This window comes from Megascapheus bottae, chromosome 15 (genome assembly GCF_031878675.1).
Source record: "Megascapheus bottae isolate mThoBot1 chromosome 15, mThoBot2.hap1, whole genome shotgun sequence".
Classification (NCBI taxonomy): domain Eukaryota; kingdom Metazoa; phylum Chordata; class Mammalia; order Rodentia; family Geomyidae; genus Megascapheus; species Megascapheus bottae.
In genome coordinates this window covers 8,615,283-8,629,728 of record NC_143523.1, presented here as the reverse complement: position 1 = coordinate 8,629,728, position 14,446 = coordinate 8,615,283, and the positions used below count along the sequence as shown (strand labels likewise).

General features: G+C 40.8%; 1 protein-coding gene across 1 annotated transcript in view; it reads left to right on the top strand.

The window, feature by feature from the left end:
• The first annotated feature begins 9,091 nt into the window (after positions 1-9,091).
• Plpp4 (phospholipid phosphatase 4) overlaps positions 9,092-14,446 on the top strand; it is a 208,398-nt gene continuing 203,043 nt past the window's right edge. Inside the window, exon 1 of the mRNA XM_090346866.1 lies at positions 9,092-9,157. The gene's annotated coding sequence lies outside the window, so the exon portion shown is untranslated. The remainder of the gene's footprint in view (positions 9,158-14,446) is intronic.

Sequence of the window (14,446 nt, the reverse complement as noted above, 5' to 3'; positions counted from 1 at the left end):
GTATACTTATGTGTTGTATTATATTACTGAATTACTATTTAATTCAAGCTTGCATGCTTGGACTGAAGCCAACTTGATCATGACCTACGATTGTTGATATGTTGTTGGTTTGATTTGCAAGTATTTACAGAAGAATTTTTGTGTCTATGTTCATCAAAGATACTGGTCTATAATTCTCTTTAATTCTGCGGTTTTCTTTTTGGCTGAACTACCTGTCTATTGATGACAGATATTGAAGAAGTATTGGGGTACTGAAATCTCTCACTGTCATTGTATAGGCATTATCTGTGCTTTAAAGTCCAATAGTGTTTGTGTGCACGATTTTTGGTGCACAGATGTTAACAATTGTTTCATCTTGATGAATTGTTCTCTTTGTTAATCTGCAGCATCCTTTGTCTCTTCTAGCTCATTTTGGTTTGAAGTCTATTTTGTGATTTATATTATTATACGATTATAGAGCATTTGTCTGCTTTGGGCATCAATTTGTTGATAGGTTTTAATTGTAACCTTTGTTTTGTTTAGTAAGATGTATTCCTTGTATTCAGAAATGGCTGGGTTATTGTGTGTGTGTAGGGGGGTGCCAGTACTTGGGCTTAAACTCATAGGATTCAACATAGTTCTACAGAATGCTGTGTGACTTTATTTAATTTTATAATATTATTAATTTTATAAATATAAAAGGACTGAGTATATTAGAAAGTGCCTCTATACTAAAAATTACCTATTGCCAAAAATGATTTTTCTAGTATCTCTGAAGGACTTTGCAAGCACTAGTTTCTTGACACCATATACAATTTCATGTAAGGACCATATGTGGAAAAACACTTATTTAAAACAATGAAATAACAATATAGTCAGCCCTTTGGACCAGTGACTTCTATATCTCTGAGTTCAATCAATCATTAAGAGAACAGATTCAGAAAAAAATTGCATTTGTACTGAACTTGACCATTTTCCTTGTCATTATTCCCTAAACAATCCAATATAACATCTATTTCCAGATCATTTACATCAGATTTAAAAATGTATGTGAGGATATGTATAGATTATATGCAAATACTATGGCATTGCACGTGAAGGGATTGAATATCTGAAGGCTTTTATAATTGTAGGGAGTCCAGAATCAATCACCCTCAGGTGCTGAGAGTAACTGTAAATATAAAAATGATGCACAGGTATATTTGTATATGTATTTATATGTATTTGTTGCTATTCCAGGAGATGCCTAATATAGGTCTTCAGTTCCTTAAACCTCACTGCTGATTCTTTCTGTGCTCTGTCTTTTCTCTTTGAATAGAATAACACACCCTTCAATGCCCCTGTGTCCCTTTGATGCTAGGATTTAGAACACTGTCCACAGGATGTATCCGACCACACATTTGGAGGTAATAACAGAGACGTGAGACATTTCAGATGGTTGAAAGACAGTTTTGAAGTACCCTGGTCTTGGACTAGAGGCTAATGTGCTAGCCACAGCTGACTCCACATTTGTGTTTTTGCATGGTTGTGGTCATGGAGAGTTCATCAGTGGTCAGAGTTCAGCAGATGGTCTAGTAGCTTGACCCAGCTCTCTGGCACCATGTCACCCACAGATAAGACTGTATCTGTGCAAGTTTTAGCAAGGCTCAGTGATTGATTCCAATGGTTTGACTGTAGTAAGCCATCACTTGCCTTGTGATGTATTATGAAACACCCATGACTAACTACGGTCATGCTCAGGCCTACAGATATACTTATGGTTATGGCTTAAAAATAAATTGGAAAGATTAACTGTGGGACAGTGTGTAAGTTCCAAGGGTAGAATTGCAGCTTCCTCCCCACTTAGATAACGACCTATCTAATGGAGTGTATGAGGAGTGGAATTATTTCTGTGCTACCTGTTTAATAATTGGGCCACAGAGAACCTTCTTGGAGTGAGAGAAAAACCACATTTTCCTTGAGGCAATTGAAATACAATCGTGATTTTAAAGATTATTTCCTATTAAAGATTAGTAAGACAGCAAGTAGTAATAGTCTGCAGTATTTCTTATTGGACCATATTCTCTTGGTGCTATTTGTACATGAGAGGCACGTAAGCAGGGGTTTTCAAAAGGTTACTAACTCACAGGAGAGTCTTAGGATAGCATGGCCAAGTTAGGGGTCTGCTTAGGTATGGCTTAATGTAGTTATGAGGATGTCTTTGAGAGATATCTTACTGGGTAGACTTTATACAATTCCCTGTGTAAAACCAGCATTGAGGACCTATTGTAAACCAGACCTTACGCTGGTCACTCTGAAGGTGGCCATATGTGCCCATAAATACAAAAGGCCTGAAGTCACAATTGTGCTGTTACTATGGAGCCTTGAGATGTTGCTCTCTTCCTAGACTACCCATGTCTGAGAGACGACGCTCTCTGCAGAATTCAGGGCTTCCTGGGAACCAATCTTGGGATAAGGCGGCCAGTGCAGCTGGCTTGTTTATTGGGCTTGGTGGTCCCAGGAGTCCTGTGAGTGGTGGAGACAGAGCACAGGAAGTGATCAGCAGCCTGCCAGGTCTAGACTGATGCCCTTGGCATTGCAGGCGCTGTCCTGCCCAGCAGAGCTGGGAAAGAGCCCAGGCATAGGGCTCATACTGTGTAAGCTAAAAAAAAAAAACAACTCGGTTTTCTCACTGACCATCCTCCCTGCTTTGGGCAAGACAAGCTCTCTGCACTCCCATTTTCCTCACAAGAAAACAGAAGCAATGAGCTAGATTTCTAGAGTACTTCTTAGCTCTCAGGTATGATAATTTTGATGAGTTTAGTGCTTTACTTAGCCATAAAAACCTTACCCAGGGGAAGCTGAATGCTGAGGAAAGGCTGTGTTATACACATACCACAGAAAGAGAATAAAAGGGTGATATGGAAAGAAATGGCCCGTATGTTCCTTGGTGAGTTAATGGTATGGAAAAATTATGATGTCTATCTGCTTGAAATAAATATATTCCCTGGTCAAGTAGTTAATGGATCTGAAGCAAATTTTCAAAATAGTACACATGAGAGGTATTTTATTTCTGAGGATAGGAAGGGTTAACTCCCTTTATGGAACACTGATAGAGGAATTATCACTACTTGGTAATCCATCAGGTGGCTAGTTTCACTATGCTTCCAAGGATCTTATTTAATTATTTAGATTTTAGGTGCTTTATCTGTGGGCATTCTGTGGAGACGTGGGGCCTCCCTGACTTTTGGTAATGATATAGCTCTTCTTTTCCTGACCTGAAGAAAAGTTTCACCTATATAATCACTTAACATCAAATTTGCATCTTATGTAAATGGCTAGAAATAAAGATAAAAGCTTAAGATGTGAGTCTGGCTGATCAAGTAACATTAAAAGTATTTAGACGTTCATGAATTCATTGTTATTGAAGTTATTTAGAAGCTCATTTTTGGGGTAATGGGCAAGGATTTAGAAAATAGAACTCTTCTCAGAGAGAAGCTGATTATGATGAGGTTCGTGATTTATAACACTCCTGTGAGCAGTCCCGTGGTGATAGAGCTGATCAGAACGGGGATGACAGGGCCAGTGAAAACTCAGTCCATGATGAACTTGACCTCTAAACTCTGAGGGACTGTGGTCACAGGGCTGGAGAATTCCTGAAAGCTGTCATGGAAAGCCCAGTTATGCAAAGCCCAGTGATGCATCCCTGTTCATCCACCCATTCATGTATCTATTCATTTATCCAACCAACTAGGTAGACCCAGTTTCAGACACATTGGGTTTGAGATCCTTTTGCAATGTCCAAAGAAAGATGACCAGCAGCTCTAAAATAGCTACTACCTTTTCATGCAGGCCCAGTGGAGCAATGCGGAAGGTAGACAAAGCTTCCCGGGGTTTACTTTGGGCCAGACCATATCATCTCTATTTGTCAGAAAAGTAGGCTGACGCTTCCTGAGTTCCAACAGTTTATTGGAAAGAATACAATTGGAAAGGTGGCCAAATTCAGGTATTAAAAAGTTCTTTCAGGGCCGGGAGTTTGGCCTAGTGGTTAAAGTGCTTGCCTAGCATGCATGAAGACCCGGGTTCGATTCCTCGGTACCACATACATAGAAAAAAGCCAGAAGTGGTGCTGAGGCTCAAGTGGTAGAGCTCTAGCCTTGAGAAAGTCCAAGGACAGTGCTCAGGCCCTGAGCTCAAGCCCAGGACTGGCAAAAAAAAAAAAAGTTCTTTCAGCAACGTGATATTATAGAAGGTTTTAAGTATACACGAAGTAGAGAAAATAGCATAAAGAAACATAATGTACAGCTTTAAGGATTATTACCTTACCTTGTTTCATCTGTACTGCCACTGACTTGGTTTGGCAACAAATATCATTTCTTCTGTAGATGACATTTTATCTATAGGTATTTCAATGCCACCCAAAAGGGCTTGAAAGACCATAGTCCTGTTGTCATCATCAGCAAACTACCAGTCAGTCCTTAACAGCAAATTCATTGTGGGCATTCACTGTTATTACAGTCTTTCTAAAAACTCTGCTTAAACCAGGGTGAAATAAAGTCTGCATATTACAGTAAGTTGATATGGTCATAGTCATTGTTTCATAATTGTCTCCTTCACCCAGATTATTTTTCATAATTTCCTTTTCTTTCAGGGAAATGTTTCCAAGTGTTTATTGTTTAGCTTTTTAGACCCTTCTTATGATGTAGGGAAACACAGAAAATGAAGTCTTGTGTCATTTAATAATGGTGATTAGTTCTGAGAAATCTGTTGTTAAGTGATATTTGTCGGGGGACATCCCAGATATCCTTCAACTATAATATCATTAGGTAAGATCATTGTAGGAGGACCACCATTGTCTGTGACCAAGGTGCCTCTGTGCAATGTATTACTGCACAGATATTTTATGTGTGTGTGTGTGTGTGTGTGTGTGTGTGTGTGTGTGTGTGTGTGTTGGTGATCTTTTTGTTTTGTGTATATAGAACCATCTAGCAATTTTAGTAACCATCAGAAAATTCTATAAGATGTATTTCTCTTCTACTGGGTATCACACTGAAGCACATTTTGATTCTATTTTTCCCTTGACCGTAGGCACATAGTCCCACACAAAGCAAGCTTTGAAATCTTTCTGTTGTGAAGGACACTACAGAAGCATTTGTTCAGTGCTTGATTTCTTTTTTTTTGCTTTATTAATTTTTAAGGTTAATTTATTGGTATTGTAATTGAAATCCTGTGAGATATCACCTTTATGTGAGTCGGATAATGAGTATATTTCTTTCCATACAGTGTCTTCTGTTCACTCTCTCCTAGTCCTTCCCTTCCATCTCTGCCTATGAGTTGTATAGCTGGTTTCTTACGAAGTGGTTTTTTATGCCTCTTCTTTTTTTTTTTTTTTTTTGTCTTGGCTTGAACTCAGGGCCTGGATTCTGGCCCTTTGCTTTTGTGTTCAAGGCTATCACTCTACCACTTGAGCTATTGTTCTACTGTCAGAGTTTTGATGGCTAATTGGAGATAAGTGTCTCACAGAGGTTTCCTGCCTGAGCTGGTTTTGAACCTTGATCCTCAGATTTCAGCCTCCTGAGTAACAAGCATTATAGGTATGTGCCATGTTACCCAGCTTATGCTAATTGAAAAGTAGGTTTGGTGGTGGAGAAATTTCAGAATTATTATTGTCCTATATAATTTTTTTTTGCCAGTTATGGGGCTTGAACTAAGGGCCCGGGCACTGTCCTTGGACACTTTTTGCTCAAGACTAGTGCCCTGTCACTTGAACCACAGAGCCACTTCCAGCTTTTTCTGTGTATGTGGTACTGAGGAATCAAACCCAGGGCTTTGTGCATGCGAGGCTATGCTCCCGGTCCTGTCCCATGTGATTTTAAACATTTATTGACTCTAGTGGCAATGTTATTAATAGTTTTGTGATGGGAATGCTATACGGCTTTGTGTTTGGCAAGAGTTAAGGAAGATAACACGTGAGGTTTTAAGATACATGCTTATACATACACATAAGAACATACATACATATGTACAGATAAAATATGATTGCTCTGTGGGTTAGTTTGGGAGGATGAGGGGGAAAGGGCAGAGGGAACGAGGATTATGAGGTGGTGAATAATATGGAATCCATTGAAAGGCCCATTGAATTCAGAAAAAGGGGAAGGAGAAAGAAATACGGATCATCTGATCAATGTACAATATATACTCATACGAATTATCATGATGAAACACTTTCATTCAGTTAATGTATATAGCCTTAAAAAGGCATGTAAGATATATAACTGGCCCAAAGGCCAAACTGGACAAACTCAGGCTGACCCTTGTCTTAGGTCTTTACCGCAGAGCCGCACACCCTACTCTTACCCCTTGATCAAGATCCAGTTTGTTTGACCTGTTTCTGTGAATGTAGCAGCTCTGATGTTTCCAGATGTTCATTCTTGGACAAGAAACATCCCCGCCCTCGTCTCAGAGGGTCATTGTGTGTAAATGACAAGGAAAACCTAGACGAAAGCAGCAGAGGTGGTCTGGTTGGGGCAGACAAGTGTCCTGGACAATGCCACCCCCTTTACCACCTCTAGAAACCCAGGAGGAGTTTAATGTTCTTCCCTTGAACGCAGAGGCTTTCCATGTACTCCATCCAGCAGTGCCATTGCCCTGTTACTCATGGGAAAAAATGAGTTCAGATTAAATCTGAACTGTTAATTAAAGAGGTAATTTAAATCAAACTCCCTCAGCAGATGAGAGTGATAAAGATCATTTTCAGAAGAACCCTTTGAATAAACAAGATTCCTGAAAGATAGTGGAAGCATACAAAGAAGTGTATTATTCATAGATTTTCCTCAGAATGTGATCCGAATGGTTTTTAAATGATATTCATGTTGAGGCCCAAAGTTGTACAGCAGATAAGAGAGGGTAACCTATCATCAGAGCACATTTATGTTATGATGAAATCTTGCAGGCAGTGTGAAGAAAATCTCCCAACCTATTGTGCCCTTTCTGCCCACCCCAGGCTCTGGGCTTTCAAGAGCCGATTTTCTCATACTATAGACCCATTAAGTCTCTGGCTTATGACTGGAAAGTAGAATAATTCCTCTCCCTTCCTCTCTTCTCTCTCCAACCTCTCATCCACACGAAAGCCAGGAGGACTTGATAGAGTGCAATTATGATCACATCACTCCCCTATCATGGGCTCATCAGGGCCCAGGCCCTGGAGCCTTTATGTCTGAATCAAGGAATCTCATCTCACGGCTTAGTGCTGTGATGGAAGAGCCTGGAGCTAGCCTGCCTGAATGAATCCAGGGAAGAGCTCAGAACAGCAGCTGCCATGCAGGGAAGCCACAGAAAGAGGCAGCTGGGGTGGTTATCTGGTTCTGGGATGTCTTCCAATCTCATTTCTATTCTTTGTCCCTCCCATTCATTCCATCATCATCTTTAATCACTCTTACAGCATTCTATTTCACGCCATCCATGGAGCTGGGTTCTTTTATTGACTCCCCCCACAGTGAGCTCTGTGGGGCTTGTCCATCTGGAGCTTCTCAGGATGCTTTAAAAAATAGTGATGCTTGCCCCTCAATATATCAGTTTGTTTGGTTCGCATGTTTGAATCTTTTTGGGTGCTACTACTGTGAAGGCTGAGTGGGAGACCGGTGAGTTTGGTTGCCTTGTTGTTTGTTTCCATACACTCGCAGGAAACCCCATTTGAAGCTCAGCTCATAAGTTGCCTCTTTCCAGAGTCCACAAAAGACCTCTCTAAGTCTGCGGCATTGCCCTGTTCTATGGCCGCCTGTCTGCACCCACACTTGGGAGCTTTATGAAGGGTGCAGACTCTTTTTGATGTCTCGTGGGCCCAGCACCCTAGCTGACAGAGAGGAGATGTCAAGAAGTGTTAAGTGAAGGCTGGGAGTTTGGCCTAGTGGTTAAAGTGCTTGCCTAGCATGCTTGGAGACCCGGGTTCGATTCCTCGGTACCACATACATAGAAAAAAGCTGGAAGTGGTGCTGAGGCTCAAGTGGTAGAGCTCTAGCCTTGAGAAAGTCCAAGGACAGTGCTCAACCCCTGAGCCCAAGCCCAGGACTGGCCCCCCCCAAAAAAAAAGAAGTGTTAAGTGGAGGTGCGTGAAGGACATCACGCGAGCTAAGTCTGGGTCTTTCCATGGAGGAGTTGGAAGCCTGTTCAGCGTCTACTTTTTTCATCTTGGTGGTTAATCCCTACTTTGCTTACAGGTAATTGACTCAGTTCCCATTTCCTCTTTGGTTGGAGCATGGGGCAGAGGAATTATAAGAGCCAGTTTTGGATAACCTCGGATGCTTTTTTTCTCCACAGGGTCAAATCCTTAAATGTACTTTTAGGATATGAGTCACAGGTTTCATGCCGTCCTGGGGTCTTTACAGATAGGGTAAAAACAGCAATACAGTTTCTTCTGTCATTTGGGAAAATGGCTTCTGACCCCAGAACACCATAGAACTGAAAGGACAATTGAGCCCACAAAGCAGCAGAGAACTGTAGGAGGAGGAAAGACTGATAAGTCAGCCATGAGAACCAGAATACTCTCTAGCAACTTCTTTCTGGGGTTGATTTTCTCAGGAGACTTAGCAGCATCCTGGGACTTTAAACCCTGGAGACAGGCTGACTTTTGGTCAAGTAGCTCTTGCTTTGCAAACCTGAATAGAATGTTCCAAAGTCAAATCCCCCACATCAGTAAAATAGTTTTATTTTAACTGCAAGATTTGTTATTATGAATTCGTTATTTTCTTTAAAGGAGGAGTGGTTGAAACAGGGATGTGGAACAATGCATATTATTTACTGTATTTGAAAGAGATTATATTGTGTCCAATTTCTCATGAGAGAAGTTGATTCTTTGTGTGTGAAACCATTAGGGATTGTGGTTTTGAGATGGTAAAGAAATATTTTCTTACTGTGTTGAATATTCACTTTACAAAATTACCATAAGCTATGAATAAACATGAACAGGGAAGCTGGAATGATTATCCTCTCAAATCCTCAGGGTGTCCTTTGTAGAAAGTCAATTATTCTAACAGCCTTAATAAGTTCTAATTCTTGAGATAGTTTTAAATATTATGTGTGTGTGTGTTGGTACCAGGGTTTGAACTCTGTGTTTCTACTTTCATTTGGCATTTTCATTCAAAGCTAGCATTGTACCATTGAGCCATACCTCCATTTCCAGTTTTTTGCTGATTAAGTGAAGGTAAGAGTCTCTTTGATTTGTCTGTTCCCACTGGCTTTGTACTGTGATCCTCAGATCTCAGTCTCCTGAGTAGGTAGGATTACAGGTATGAGCTACTGGCACCCAGCTGCCTGTGAAGATTTTAAAGAATTTTTTTTTTGTGTGTGTGTGTGTGGTGGGGTCATGGGGCTTGAACTTGGCCTGGGCGCTGTCTGTGAGCTCTTCAGCTCAAGACTACCATTCTATCTCTGAGCCTAGACGCTGTCCCTGAGCTCTTCAGCTCAAGGGCTACTGCCCTACCCTTGAGCCAAGCCTCACTTCCCATTTTTTCTAGAGGTTAATTGGAGATAAAAGTCTTAGGTCTTTTTGTGCCTGACCTTGCTTTGAACCTCGATCCTCAGATCTCAGCCTCCTGAGAAGCTAGGATTACAGACATGAGCCACCGTACCTGGCTTAAAGAATAATTTTGTGAGGTTAAATTTTCAAAACTCTGGTTCAGCTCTCCCGAATTGTGATGGTTTCTTTTTCTGTACAATAATTCATCTGGTTTCACAAGGTGTATTGAAGAAGTGGGTAGGGCATTGGGCACACAATTAATACTGATGGATCTCTACAGATGAGTCTGTAACCATCTCTATATGTGGAGAGAAGGCTAGATTTGGGGCGCTTTACCATTCCTGAACTTTCCATGGACCTGTTTCCAGTTTAGTGACGTAGGCCTATGTGGGCCATTTGGTCTAAGGGATTGTCCATGACCTATTTTGTGTTGAGTCTTCTTTTTATCTTCCTAGAGACGTGATTGTTTTTCTTAGGTAGGCAGCTGTAACTGCAAACCGTAGTTTTGTGTTTTTCCACCAGCAGAAGATGGTAAATTTTATTTCACTTGATGGCCGAGGCAGATTGGCTCCTTAATTTTCCTGAAAATGAAGAGACAGTTTCTGCTGGCAAAGGTCTTCCCTACATATACCACGACCAGTGGACCAGAGAGAAGATTTCAGTCCGCTCTCGACTAATGTGCTGCTGGGGATGGCAGACTTGAAACCAGTCTACTGGGTGTCCATCTGTCCTGAACTCACGCTGCTCTTCTAACTTGCTCATACTAGGCTTCTTTTCTTTTTCTTTCTTCTTATCTCCTTTCTTCTCCCCTCATCAACCCTAGTTTGCCCTCATCTCCCCTCCTTGCCTTTCCTTGTCTCTCCCCTTCCTACCCTATTTTCCCCCTCCCATCCCCTTCCCTTCCCTCCCTTTTATTGCCTTCCTCTTCTTTTTGTCTTTCTTTTTGTCATTTTTAAAGTTATCATTTACAGTTTTTTAACTTTAAGTTCTAGACTTTACATTTCTTTTTTTGCCTCTTTATTTTTGTATTGTTGGGGTGATATACAAAGGGTTTACAGTTACATTCATCAGGTAGTGGGTACATTACTTCTCCAACATGTTACCCATTCCCATGTTTTTCTCCCACTTTTTTGGTCTTTTTTTTTTTAAAGACTGAACTTCTCTCAGTCTTGTTTTCTGTGTAAATTGCCTTTAGAATGATGTTTTCAAAAGTGTCTAGAATTTCCTTCTAAATGTCCCTAATCTTTAAGTAGCCATGTAATAATACATTTTAATGAATTTATAGAGAATACCTGGAACCTGACTGTTTTGCTTTTGGAGATGTGAGATACATTATATGGGGTTCCTGGGCCTTCACCCACCTTTCCTCTAAGATTTACCCTTTAATTTCTCTAGGGAAAGTTAGTCAGAGGTTAGGCTAGTATTCACTTCTACACCTGGGAAATAGCATCCCTGTGCAATAAATACCAGCATGTGGCTCCTTGCCCTTCTTTTGGAACTAGCATGTTCCAGCTCACCTCCCTGGAATGGGAAGAGGCCCAGGAGCATGGCAGCTGCCACATGAGTGCTGGCTCCTCTGTGAGGTGCTCACCTCTGCAATGGGAGTTTGTGGTGACCACAGAGAGAAAGCAAGTCCTGCTGTCCACAGCAGGAATTGCAGAATTCCTTGCAAGGTCCATCTTAGCTGCTCTGTGTTGTGCACTGATTTAGTCACCTAAACTTTGTGGACTGAGATTTTTTTCCCCTCAATTCCAGTAAGAGACATACATTTATATGGCTACAAGATATGATCAAAATAAACCCCGTTGTCTTCCATATTGTAGCCTTATTGTTTTCTAAAAACTTATTTGAATTTACAATATACATAAAACTCAGACAATAAAGAAAATGCAAAGAAATATGATAACAAATTACTAAAAAAAATCCCTCTGCGCAGAAATAAACTTGATAAGAACTGATTGTCCTTGTTCTACATCTCTCCTCACAGGTAAACAGAAACAAGGACGGATAAAAATGGTTAGGGAAAAATACGATTAAAATGGGACCATGTATGTTTGCTTTTTTATTCAGATGACTACTAAATTTTACTTGCTTATATTTACCTGAAAAAAAGTGAACTAAAATGATCTGATTCTAGGAAAATGTTTCTGTTATTGACTGGACTCAAATCCATCTGTGTTACCCTGCTGTGTCTTGTGCAAAATAAGACTTTGTTGAATGAGTATATATGAATATATTTCTGTATTTATTTCTGAGAATTGATTTTTCTCACACTGAGATTACAATTCAACCTTGCATAGCCTTGAACTCAAGGTCGATTTTATATTCATTTGCAGATTATTAATGCTTTTGAAAACATTTATCGAGACATGATTTCTCTTGCCAGGGGCTGGTACTCATGTCAACATGTCATCTTGTTTCTCTCCTGTGACTTAGCTTAGGCCTGAATCCTCCTGCCAATTCTCTATTTTTATTTATGGTTTTTGAAGCCCTGTTCCTAGCTCTGAGCCTCTGTAATACTGGCCTTAACTGTTTTTCTCCTGCCTTGAGATCTTGAGTTGGTTACTCTTCCCAGTGAACTCTCTTCTCCATGTCCTTACCTAATTTGTCTCAACTCTACCTTCAGCTCCAAATGTCATTTCTATAACGTCTTAGAAGAAACCAAATTCCTGAGCTGTACATCCAACTCTCTGTGTCTGTGTAGTTTTTGGAGTAGATATTTATTGAACTCTACATACCTGTGGATAGGATGCTTGCTTGGATCTGTATCTCGCTGCTGTATCACAGCGGGCCCATGGCTTTTTGGTCACAGAACAAACCATCTTCTTGTGCTCAAGGAAAAACAGATAGAATAAGACTGAGGAGGGAAAGCATCCCTACCACCCGCCCCCCCCTTGCCCTGGTCCTGGGGCTTAAACTCAGAGCTAAGATCCTGATCCTGAGCTTTGTTGGTCATTGCTAGTACCCTACCATTTGAGCCACAGCCCTGCTTCTGGCTTTTTGGTGGTTCATCGGTGGTAAGAATCTCGTGGACTTCCCTGCTTGGGCTGACTTTAAACCATAGCCCCAGATCTCAGCCTCCTCAGTAGCTAGGATTACAGGCATGAGACAGCAGTACCTGACTACCAAAGAACTACTGAATCCATATTAGTTTTTTATATAAAATCTAGAGAAACCATGAAAACATGGTAAAAATTCATGAACGGTCTGCATTGGGCATTTAGCTGTTTTAATGTATTACATTTCTGTATTATGAAATATTTTATGGTAATGTTTCAAAGCCCTACCGTGATTCTTCTGAGCATCCAGGGCTGGGAATGAGTGGAGAGGATGGACCGGTGGCACCATTTAAGAAGTCCTTTGATGAACCATACCTCTATGTGTTTCTGGAGGAGCCTGTAAGGGTTGAGCTACAAGGAAGCAGTGTCTTTCTGGGCTGCCTTGTAGAATTGGTGGCTTTTGTCCTAGCTGTCTGTGCCAGCATCTAGGCACAGGATATCACATTCCACCCTGTGCCTGGCAGGGGCTCTTTTCCATCCTCAGCCCTCACACAGTACCAGACTGGAATTTTAAACATTTCAAATTGATGGGAGGAGGAAATTATGGGTGGGTGAGAGGCTCGGGATGACATGTTTTCACTCTTAGCCTTTTGCATGGGAGAGGGAAGGAGTATGTAAAAGTTGAATTAGATGACACTTCAGACTTAGACTCAGTTGTGCTCTGCAGGCAGTTTTTTACCCTGTCACCAAATGATCTCCATTTCTTGCCAATGTGTTATTTGTAATTTCTCTTAATATCCTATTCCAAATTAGAGATAGAGGGAATAACTGGGTCAGCTCCTCTTTGCCTTGCCAGTGCAGATGTTTTCCGGCCATGTTTGTATGGTGGTGCCCAGCTCTTAATAACAAGCCTAATAAGCACTGTGCAATTAATTTAATAGTCAAGAAAAGATGATAAATGCCACCACTCTGCTCAGAGGACCCTTTATTACAGTGTTCCACGTGAGATTTTTTTGGGAAAGTGATCAGTCAGGAGGAAGAACTGGATGTTGAGAAGATGAACCAAGTTCCAGGCTGTTTTATTTGAAATCTTATCTTTAGTTGGATATAGATGAGATACATGAAGCATGTAGAATCATAGTGTTAAATATTTCAATGCAGTCTTGGTTAGACAGGGTTTGTCTTATGGCCCTCATAGTACTTGACAGAGGGAATCATTGTGCCAGGCTCTGGTGACTCACACTTGTAATCCTAGCTAATCACGAGGTTGAGATCTGAAGATCATGGTTCTAAGCCAGTGCAGGCAGGAAACTCCATGAGACCCTTAGCTCCAATTAATTAGCAAAAAGCTGGAAGTGGAGCTGTGGTTTAAGTGGTACAGTGAGCAAAAAAGCCAAGTGAGAGCATGAGGCCCTGAATTCAAACCCCAATACTGGCACACACACACACACACACACACACACACACACACACACACACACGGATGATCATTGTGAGTAAAATTCCTTACCAGCTATGAATTTGTAACTGTTAGCTTTTCTGTTTATTCTTATTGTGGCATATGTGATTTTTATATTGTATGGCCTATTTGGGTTTATTAGGTCTATGACCTATTTCTGACTGTACTGAGCTGTTGAAAATAAGGCCTTATCTTATTTGACTTCTTCTCACAGGGCTTTAGCCATGTACTTTGTCCATAATTGGTACTTTATGAATTTTTTGAATGGATGGATTCAGTCTTGCTATTGGGTCCTCATGATCAGGAGCTAGTTATGATCCCTTCCCTTATTATGCCATGTTAGGGTGATGTAATTAGTACTATATTCAGGAAAATATATGTAAACTTTATTCCTCGCCTCATCATATGGTAGGAATTTGAATGTTTCAGGCATGGTGTTAGAGAAGAAGAAAATGGATGGTATATTCTCTGTCCCACAGGAATGTGGGAGGAAAGACATAAAACAAGTCACTAGAA